General features: G+C 41.5%; 1 pseudogene; it reads right to left on the bottom strand.

Moving 5' to 3' along the window:
- Positions 1-5,965: 5,965 nt before the first annotated feature.
- Positions 5,966-6,113, bottom strand: LOC114611276 (annotated as a pseudogene).
- Positions 6,114-11,763: the final 5,650 nt, after the last annotated feature.

An 11,763-nucleotide genomic window follows, 5' to 3' on the forward strand; every position in this document is an offset into this window, starting at 1 on the left:
CTCTCTCTCTCTCTCTCTCTCTCTCTCTCTCTCTCTCTCTCTCTCTCACACACACACACACACACACACACACACACACACAAAGTCATGTAACAGTAAAAGTCAGCCTTACTGATTCAGTCATGCCTCTATTACTCTAAGAATGGAACTTGGATGTATTGCATCCATTGATAGTCACTGTGGTTGCATTATCTTATTTCTAGAATAAACATTTTAGTGGTAGGGAGACCTAGACAAATGGTCAGATAGAGACAGTCTCTTTACTGTGTCTTAGGGAAGATGTTAGACTTTTCGTATCCTTTTTCTCACCAAACACCATTTTTAAAAAATCTCTACAGTCTTATACCCATCTATAAGATTCATATATGACCAATATGTGGCAGGGACAAGATTTGAACTCAAGCCAGAGTCCATTGCTCCGTCTCTCTCCACTGTGTTATGCGCCATGTTTGCTCCCAAAATGTCTGAGTTTGGTTTGGACAAATGTGTGCCGTTGGCTTTGTTTTTCCAGCACTGGAGATTGAATCAAACTTATTGTGCCTAGCCAGGCAAACCTTCAGGTGCAGAGCTCCATCCCCCGGCCCACGACTGTCTGTTAGCAATACACTCACTTTCCTTCAGGAGCCAGCTATTTACCTTTCTTGGCTAGTATCCTTAAAGGAAGAGTTTGTATTCCTGAAGCGTACACTCCACAGCCCCATGATATTGGAAGCAGATGGCTCACAGTATGCTGTGAGACATGGGAATCAAAATTACAAAAAAGGGAAAAAAATATTCTGTCACAGTTTTGGAAGGCTGCGCTTCTGTGATGAGAACAGGATGCAGAGGAGGCCTTAAACCTAGTAAGGTTTCCTTCTTTATTACATTGGCCGTTGCCTTTGTTAAAGGGCCCTTGAGGTCAGAGCGAAGACATTTTGCTTCATTGTATGAGTGTCTTATAAATTGAGGTGCACAGAGTTAGCCATGCAGAATATCTAGCCATGCTCACTCCTCTGGCTACTAAAGGAGGCAAGAACCCCACCTCATCTCGAATGGGAAAGGCCCCACTTGGAATAAAATGCTCTGACACAGAGGTGAGTCCTCTTTGAGTGTGGGGTATTCAGTGGCTGCTGCAGATAGGAGCCAAGGTTCCACCATTTTGTCCTGGGATATCCTCTGCACACTGTGATCTTGTTCACGCCGTGAACCCTTCACCTTCACTCACAAGTTTCACTGTGCCAGCCCTATGGATTTCGGGCCACTTCAGAAAAACAAGCCTTCAGAACTCGTGAAATTCCAAATAGCCTCTTAATAATCGAACTGCATTATCCTCCCTCCCGGCTAGAGCCATTCGTTTCTTTCTTAGCACGCTGTTTTGCAAACCTCTGACAGGGCACCATACCTCATCATTGTCTCCACCATGGAACATGCCAGTTTGTCAGTTTTAATCTGTCTAAAAATCCTGCACCTGCCAGCAGAAACCTTTGGAGTTCTTATATGTTGATACAAAGATTTCACACATCGATTTTTTTTTTTTTTTTGTGGAGTTCTGATTTCGTGCAAGCTAAGCAAACAGTGACAGGTTGGTAGTTGGGGTAATGAATGCTCCATCAGATTGATAGAGATCAATGGCATTGACAGGTTCTGGAGGAGACACAGGGGCTGGGATCTGGACAGCACGCACTGCCAGAACAAGACAGATGGTCTGACGCTAACACTCTTACCTCTTTAACTTGATGGGCTCATTAGCAGACTTCTTTCCTTTGGGTCTCATTTGAGTTTCTTGATTTTAAATGGCACCCCATAGATTGCCCACTAGTCTGGAAAACTACTGACATAGACTTCCCATGACCTGGCACAGAGAAGATTCTAATATCCAAGGTGTATTTAGTAGCCCAGAAAGCTAGGACTTCTGCAGATGGGCACTGGGGATACTGCTTAGCCAGTGCACCACGGAGAGATAATGCTTCCTTATTAAGAACCATCTTCGCTCCAAACAACTCTGCAGGAAGGATTGACCTCTGTAGGAGGCATATGATCTTCACACAGTGCATATAGCTTGGAATACACCTTCATCACTGTTGTATTTACTCTCATTACTATGGAGGTGGGGGAACTGACAATTGAGCATTTTGTCCTAAAGGAACAAGCCAGAGAATGGGAAAGTCAGAATTTGTCTCTGGGTCTATACAGCTATGAATCCCTGTGGTCACCCACTGTGGTAATCATTCAATTTATCACTGGTTTTGGTTACAAAGGCAGATGGCTAAGCCTGTGGCCAGTGTTTGGGGCACTAAATTACTTCCTACTCAAGACTTCTCCCTTCTTGCAGACCTCAGGGAAGCTTGGCTTTCTTTCTCCTTCTTTTATTTATTTATTTTTGAGACATGTTCCTATCCTCATGGTTCTGTCTCCTTCCCTACCCTTGTTCCAATGAGCATCATCCAAGGAGAAAGGCAGATTGGGAAGAATTTTCCAGACTAGTCAGGTTTCTTACAGTCAGGAGCCAACCAAGAGATCCCAACTTTCTCCTTTAAAGGTTGGTATAGGGATTTCTTCTCTAGGTGGTGTCTTCAAGTTTTCTCTTGACATCGTTTGGCTCTTTCTACTGCAGCTTGAAAGAGCTGCTTATATTAGGAAGCTGCCTCTGAATTAGTTTCATACTCTACCCAAGTCTGAGTTATTTGGACATTTCTTCAATCCTTTATTGTAGTCAGCTTCTCAGACAGTGAACTCTTCCACCAATGACCTAGAAGTGCATTCACACATTTCAAGCTGCACTATACAGAATGCTTCTTCACCCCAAGAGTCATCTCCTTGGGTCTGCTGCTTTCTCTGTATCCTGCTAATTTGCCAACAAAAGGTTCTCCAGCTGTCCTTGCCTGTTGGGGTTGGTCTGGTACTGCTATGTATCTAAATGCTAAATACTGTATCCCAACACCTGGTTGTCTCAAGACTAGTGGGAATTCCTGTGTACACCAGATTTTGTTGTACAAACCTTGTCCCTCAAATTATCCCTGATTGGTTAATAAAGATGCCTACAGCCTGGGCTGAGCAGAAGAGAAGGGGTGGAATAAAGGTTTCCCGCTTGGGATCTTAGGTAGAGGTCAAGAGGGGTGAAGGAAGAAAGAACTAGCTGTGAGGTAGGTAGATAGTGAATACACAGCCATGAGGGTCAGCCTGATGGAGTAGGAGTGGCCCAGGGAAAACATGGCAAGTGATATCTCAGGGATCACCACCGGGAAGTAGACAAAATAGCCTAGAGGGTTGATATCTACCCAGCTCTAGAGCTTTTAAGCTAAATGTTTGTGTCTTTATCTGGGAACAATACATTCTGAAGTATGATAGAAACTCCTAATAGATATTTAAAGACAACAGGGGTGAGGCAACCCCAAGAATAATAACTGCCATAGTAGTTGACTATCTAAGCACCATCCTTTCCCTCAGATACTGTGTGTGAGCATCACCATGGCTTCAGTCATTTTACTCAACTCTTTGAAAAGCGGTAGTATTTTTGTTTTGTGCTTCTCTTCTCTCACTTTTCTATCCCTGTCTCAAGTGTCAGTCTCCCTATTCAGCCTTGTCTCTTATTTTTCAGACGTGTCATAACTCATCCTGAAAGCTCAATACCACAGTTCAATATCATTGGAACAATGACTCCTAAGTTTCCACACCTATCTTAGCCCCAAAAGAGTATCCAGTGGGAGATGCCCAGGTAGAGTTAAACTGTGATCTTTAATATACTGTGTCTTAACTTCCTATTTATAACCTTCCTGTCTTTCCAGATATCTATGTGAGCACATAAATTTCATCCCTTTGACCCGTGATTCATAAATCAATTCATTTATTCATTAACTTGTCCAATAAACATTTGCCTAGTGTATATTCTCCATGGAGTTCTAGGCATGGCAGTGACAGTACAAGAGCAAATGACCTACCTTGAGTCTGACACTGAAGGCTTTCCATCCATCATTATCACCCTCACACAAACTCTTCTCCCATGATTCTCGACGTTGCTAAGAGCTGAAGTCTAATTTCCATCATTCACATTAATGAGTTTTTTGTTACCTCTGTGCCTTTGGTTCTTCTTCCCTGGAATAACTTCTTCCCATTTTTCTGCCCTCTCAAAAGTGCATATTTGCTGCAAGTCACATGTATTTCAAAAGTATTATCATAATTCCATTTCCAAAGTTTACATCCCTGTAGGACATTGTGATCCAGTGGTCTCTTCTTTTGCTGTGATCATAGGAAATAGGAAGACAGGAAAAAGTATTTTGGTAACAAGTTCATCTTAATTCCTTTAGTGGGGCTCTTGTTGCAAGGACAAACTTCCTGAACAAGGACAAGATGAAATCACTCTTTTACTTCCATCCATTGTTTAGCTCTTTGCAAAGTATACAGGTTTCTCGAGACTGTGATGCCTGTGCTAGGATAGCTACACATGAAGCTGGCTCTATGAGCCCTGGCTCCGCTGGCCCTGCTTCTTTGCAGCCTCATAGTGCATGCTGGGAGATTCAAGCCTGGACATAGGAGAAACTAGCTTAGAATATGGAATACCAGTCTACAGCAAGCAAACTGCAGCATGTAATGATTATCCTGATACCTGTGGGGTCACATGATAGAGCTCTTCTAGAAGGTGTTCAAATGGGTGTTCAATAAACCCAACACCCTGTGGGAAATACAGTCTAGTGTTTTAAGGAAAAGGAGCACAGCAACTTAAACCAAAAACCACACCCTTTCTTCAACATCTCCTAGGTGATTGATCATGAAAATGTCCTTAGAGTTGACCTCCACTTTTCAGACTGTAGTATCTATATAAAATTTGACCCATGACAAGTATGCCATTATCACTGTTTGATGTCCTTAAGGTCATGGATGCATTCTAGAATCACAATGTTGTATGGGAACCTACTTTCACCAAGAAACCTTTTGATGGCTTTTAAAGACTCTTTCAAATGGTGAATGACTCGACCTTACAAAATGACCCAACTCAAACTTTCTAAGACAGATCACAAGGTCACTGAATTATAACTGTATTATGTGATCCAGTGGAAGAGAAGGACAGTGGTTACTGGAATTCCTTACTGGTCTTCTACCCAAGAACAAGAGGAGGGCATTATTGGAAATAAATCCTGTCTCTACTCACCATACTACGCTCACTCTCAGAACTAGAGAACTGGTCCCAGACATAACTGTCTCAGACTTCACTACCCCAAGTAGTAGCCTAAAGTAGCCCACAGCTTGCTAGAACATGTCGTGGACAGAAGGATATGATCCACATGAACTTCCAGAGACATTGGTTTTGTGCACAAGGGTATCTGGTCTTGGAGCTATTATGTCAGCACCAATGACTTTACCCTATGCTATGTCAGTCAACAACAAAGACTCATGGGGTTAGACTTCCATACACAGCTTTATTCACATGGTCTGTAGAGTAAGAAAAAAATAAGAATACAGCAAACAATGACTTCCATTAGTGATCCTATAGCCTGGGGTTCTCATCCTGTTACAGTGGCCAACTCTCATTATGAACTTGAACAGTCAATGATTCTTTCTAGACTCCCACAAGCCTACCCATAAAACAGGCTGACTTTTACAGAATCAGATATTCAAGGGTCCAGAGAAAGAACTGAGAAAGCTGACGTCTATGTATGTTGGGTTGCTTCTTGTTTCGTTTTTGTTTTACAGTATTTACTTTCTGTTGCACGCTTAAGGCCTGTCAGAGTGTGTGTCACACAGTAAGCAGGTATACATGAAGTGCCAAAGAATGAACGGATCGGGGTATTGGCAGTCATTCATTCTTTCAAGAGCAATCAATACACTTTTAAAAGCTTGCAGAGTTTCTGGATTTCTTTGCTGTTTCCCTCTTTCTTTCTCAGTAATCATTTTACACCTCAACTTGAATCGCAACCCATGCTTTATTCCACAGGCATAGTTGGCTGTGATAGGGAAATTCTGTGTGATTGGCTCAGGTACCGGTCACTTACATAGGGTTGCATGAATGCAACCTTTCACAACCTCAAATTATGTAGTTGAGGCTCCTTTATTTGGGGAGATAAAAGGGGTCAACACACCTAGACAAGCCTCATACTAGGAAACTACATTTGTGATCATAGTATCTCCATGTGAAGTAAGCACAGCCCTCTTAACGTCATTTCTACCATAGGGCTTAAGGTATGGATCGGTGTAGAAGAAAAGGAGTAGTTAGAAGTTAGAATCAGAGGTCTAAGTGGAGCTAATATCACCTAGGAGTCCCAAGTTATGCCCATACTCAGAGCTGACTGACTTTTTCTCTGGAAACCTGAACCAAGAAGTTTAGGCGTGGTAGGACAGAGAGAAAGTGACAGAGTGGATGAAAGAGATGTGTACAGGACCAGAGCCAGCCCTCAAGCTTTCTAGTATGGACCTCCCTATGGCTGTAGGTAGTAGAAAAGCCTTGAGTTCTACCTGTTCCAAGTGGCAGGGCTCCTAGTCTTCCATGGGACTCAGGCCATGGAAGGAGACGTCCATTCTGATAGCTACAATTCCGTCTCTTGACATTGTTATTTGTGAGAATTGTTGTTAAAAACTTGCTCCCTAGCTGTTGGAATTTATTTGAGAAGTGGTAGAAACACTAGGAGTGAGTGGAAAATTATAGGAATTAGGTTCTGTAAACATGCTCTGTGGAGTTTTGTCTGGCCTCAGGCATCTTAATACTTTCTTGCTACTGGGTCATCATGAGGTACCAAGCCTTCCTCATATGCTCCCACCTCTGTAATAATTTGCCTTGCCTCATGCCCAGTGTGACAGAGCTGGCTTGCCATGAACTAAAACCTCTGAGAGTGTAAGTCAGAGAAAAATCTTTCCCCTTACAACCCGTGTCCCTTGGATATTGTCACAAAGTCAAGAAACTAACACAGAAAATGGATGCCTGAGAAGTGAGGTTATTGCTAGGCACATTCCTCACTATGAGGCTCAGAAGCCTTTAAGAAGTGATCTGTGGGAGAAATGTAGGAAAGCCAACTAGAGAGGCACTAGAAAGATGTGATCAGGGCCTTATCTTCGGTTCTGATGGGAGTTTAACATATCAGAACAGTAATAGAAACACAGACTCACAGTTTCCGAACTCACAGATTCTGAAGGGAATAGTACTCTGTTGGGAATTAAAGCAGAGGCCATGTTCTCAGACTTGGTGGAAAGGTGAGTTAATTATGACAAACTAGTAAACATGGAAGAAGAAATGTCAATGTAGTCCATCATTCAGTGTAGTAATGGCTACCTCATTTAGCCAAGTTTATAATGAGAATTTGGAGCAGAGAGCAGAGAAGAGAGATTTGAAAATAATTTGGCTAGACAGTAAACTCATTAATGAGTTTCTCAATTCTCATCAAAGCAATTTCTTCTTTTCAGTAGATGGTAATAACACAAATATACACAACTGGCCAAGGTGCAAGGAAGAACACATTGAAAAATCCTCAGTCCTTAATTAAATATCTGTATCACATCTGCTTCTCCAAAGTCCCAAGAATCATCATGGAAGAGAAAGCATAAAGATTTCAAGAGCAGGAGGTAGAGGATGACTTAGAGGAATATCTTCATTTTCAGACACATCAGGGAAGTACCACATGCCCACAGTGGGTATGACAGCATACATGAGACCTGTGCAGATTTAAGCCAGACAAAATGCCAGCATGGAAAGAGAAGGTAGGCATAAAGTCCCACCCATGGCTTAGGTTGATAAATATAGTTGTTGGGAGAGGAAGAGTCAATTCTCTTTGAGGATATGGTCCCTGGTAGGCTGATTGTGCATCCAAGAGTATGTGGGCAGCAAAAAATTGGACTTGACGTGGGCTTTTGTTATTCATGTTTTAAAGAGGACAGAAAATTAGGTAGGTAAGAAAGGCAGGTAGATCTTAAAGGAGTTGGAAAAAGAGGGTAGATGTGATCAAAACATACAAAATTCTCAAAGAATTATTATATTTAAAATTTGTGAAAATGGAGAGTTGGGTTGTTTAAAAGATTAAGAATATTAAAAAGAAGTCAGATACTTTACATTAAGACAATAGGCAAATAATTTACATTAAGATGGTAGGCAGCATGGTATGAGTACCTTTGGAATATGCCAGGCCATGCCCACTCGTGTATGATTCAAATTCACTTATAAGTATTTGCTTTAAGAAGAAGCCCTAAGAAGTATTCCTTCCATACAGACATACAAAGAAGGTTTTAGTGTATTAAAGTATGATGACACTCAATTGATACTGGACACTATAGCTGTAGTTCAAGAAACTTTGTTATTGTTCAGGCAAGTGACAGATCTTAGCATTATTCACATAATGTTGGGTTTGGAGACATTCAGATGCAAGAATTATGGTGTTGTAGAGGCATCCAATTAAACTTCAAGGAAAAGCCTGTCATAAGATGGCAGAAAAATCCCCTAACTCTAGACAAAGAAATGAGGCTTCAAACATAAGAGGCACTTAGAACCCCAAAATAGACTTGACAAAGAAAATATACAATGGAACAAATTACAATCAAGATGACAAAGTTGCAAAACAAAGAAAAACTATTAAAACCTGCAGGGTAAATACTCAACTCACAAAGACAAAAACAGCAGAAAACTAAAAAGCCAGGGAAGCACAGGATGGCACATTTCAAACCCTAAAAGTAAATAACTGCCAGTGGAGATTGCTATGTCCAAAGTCAAGTTTACTTTTTAAAACACACAGAGAAAGATATATGTTTCAACACAAGTACAAGCAAAGAGACTCATGACCACTGAGCTGGCATAGCAGAAGATACAGAAAAGCCAAACACTGAGGTAAAAGATAACTTCAACCATGAGAATATAGGTAAGAATACATTTCCTAAGAGGATTAGTTGAGCAGAGGAGAACTGAGAATGCATCAGTCATGTTGAGCTTGGCAACCCACCAAACCTCCATAAAGGACTAGGGTAGAAACAAAAGAATAAACAATGAACCACCAGAAAAACAACCATCAAAGTTGAGAAATTAGTGAATCTCTCTGTATAATAACTCTAAATGTACATGGTCTTAATTATCCAATTTAAAGATGAAGAATAGCCGTTTGGATTAAAAAACAAGGTCTAGCTTTTTGTTGTCTAGGAGAAACACATCTCACTGGCAAAGATCCATGGGGACTGAGAGTGACAGGATGCAAGTGATTTACAAAGCAAATGGAGACCAAAAATACTTACACTTGACATGGTAGACTTCCAACAAAAGCTAGTCAGATGCAGTAAATGCAACTATATGTGTTATTAACAGAGCAGTTTTCTCTCAGTTGAAATATTCCCTCTAGGAGGTAAACAAAAATTCACATGGCTGAGAAAGACTTGAAGGGTCATGAGAAATCCTTTCCCAGCTTCATAGAAGAAATAAATCACTGATGGAAGAGACTCTGACCAACTGAGATGCAGAAGGGAGATCTCCTGGACCTGTTCAGCTTGCAGGAAGCCCCAGAGTTTCAGTGGCCATGAGTCATCTCTCCTGTTGGGGTGAGATTTTTGGTGATAGAGCCAGTTTAAGTTATACCTTCTCCTGTAGATAACCTCTTTTTCATGTTCCTACTAGTAACCCTAATACAAACTCTGGTTCACCAAGATGAACTGTGAGACAATGGTTACTTTGGTCTGCCATGGGTTTCTGGGGTGAACATGTGTGTGTTGCATTTCCCCTGGAAACATTTCTCATACAAGATTTAGGAAAGGGACTGATACAACAGTATGCTATAACAATTGCAAACACATATGCACCAAAAGTTGGTACCTCCAATTTCATAAATAAAATTTACATTAAAATGAATAAGAACTAACAGCAAAGCTCCTCAAACTCAACAAGAAAACGATTGACATCCAATATTGGTGAGAGTGCTCTGTTCCTGGTTGGGTTAGCTTTTTCTTAGATATTTCTCTATTTCTTCCTTTTGGACCTAACATTTTTATTCTGTACCACTGTATATTGAATGCACATGGTTTATTCTTGATTTGATAGGGACTCAAAACTAAGAGTTTGCCACGAATCTCAGAGGAGACCTTGGTCTTGAACTTCAGAATTGCATTGGATCTAGGTTTTGGGGGGATTCTGGGAGATGGACTGGATGCATTTTGTACCAGGAAGTAACCATGTACCTCTTTAGAGACTTTGTGTTGGGAGGATCATGGATAGAATATGAAGTCTCCCTGCAGCCAGATTGCTGAAGCTTTGGTACCTAGCTGGATGTTCTGTGAGATGATGGGCACTCTAAGAGGTAGACCCTTCCATGAGGAAGTAGGTCACAAAGATGTATCCTTGGGGAGGGGCGGTATCTTGCCCCTTTTTGTCCTTCTTACTTTTGGTTGATAAGGGGTCAAAAGAGCTCTTCCACACATTCCTATTGCCATGAGTTTTTTCTTGTCACAGGTGCAAAACAGTGACAGCTGATCATGGAATAAAGCCGCTGAAACAGTGAGCCAAATTGATTCTCTTGAGTGTTCACCACAGTGGCAAGAGACAGCCTAACACACCGCCCAAGTTCCGAGTGAGACTGTCAGAGCTGCAACTGAGTCATAGGTAGAGTGCCTGCCCTTCCTTTAATCTGCCTAGGTTACCAGCTGGCAGTAGCAGACAGTGTCTGCTGCTACAGTCAATAGTAGGTACACAGCAACGCAGCTTTTATCGAAGTAAAGTAAACTTAAGAGATGACTGACCAGAAAACCTCAGCACGTCAAGATGAAATCAGTTCCTCGCAAGTTTGCAGAGAGATTTCATCTAAATGTTCATCTGTGGAGTTAGCTGATAAAATTCTCTACCCGTCTGCCGAGCACAGGCAAAGTAATGAAGACCTCTGTCTCTCTGTCTCTCAATCTAGTCTCTCTGTCTCTGTCTCTCTTTTCTGCACACACATGTGTGCGCACATGTGTGAGTGTATGTGGGTGTGTGTATGTGGAAGTCAGAAGGCAACACTGGCTATCAGTCCTAAGCAGGGTCTCTTTGGAGCTGTTGTTTATTGCTGTATGCACTGGGCTAACTAGCCACAAGCTTCAGGGGTTTCTTCAGTCTCTGTTCCACATTTCATCTTGGGAATCCTACAATTACAGACGTAGACCACCATGTCCAGCTTTGTGTGGATTCTGGGGATTATAATTCAAGCCCTGTCACTATGAAGGGAAACACTATCCCCTGAGCCATTCCCGTAATTCTGGAGACATCTACTAAATAGCAGTGTAGGAAAACTTCCTATGAGTAGCCTTTCTGTGTGTTTCAGTTTTCTGTGCTCTAATGGCTGCAGTTACAGTAGTCAGTGCTCCTCCATGCATTTTTATAAATTACTCTGTGAAAGACAAAAGCCCTCCAACCTAGCTCCAGGGTGAACACCAGCCAACATCCTACTATGTAGCTGGAACATTCCCATTCAGGATCTTTATTTTATCAACCTTGTCATAAGCACCTTGAAATCGGGAGGAGAGTGTTTGCCTCCACTTGGAGGAATTCACAGTGCAATGCTGGTCTTGATGAGAAACGGTGGCGGGGGCTCACCAATATTCCTCTGCCACCAAAATTAGTCTATTATTTATGTTTGCTTTGGGCAATTACCAATGAACCAAGATAAATAAAAATAATTGGCTTTCAGCCGGCTTAAATGGATTTGTTAATTATTCACCAGGAAATTAATCAGCCCCATTTATTTAAGGGGAGGTCATGGAAGAATCTCTCTATACCCATCATTTAAAAATATTGTTGTAAACAAGAGACAAAGTCAAACAAAAGCCAGGGATATAGGACTAAATGAAGGATGAGTTGCT

This window comes from Grammomys surdaster, unplaced genomic scaffold (genome assembly GCF_004785775.1).
Source record: "Grammomys surdaster isolate TR1022 unplaced genomic scaffold, NIH_TR_1.0 126086, whole genome shotgun sequence".
NCBI lineage: Eukaryota > Metazoa > Chordata > Mammalia > Rodentia > Muridae > Grammomys > Grammomys surdaster.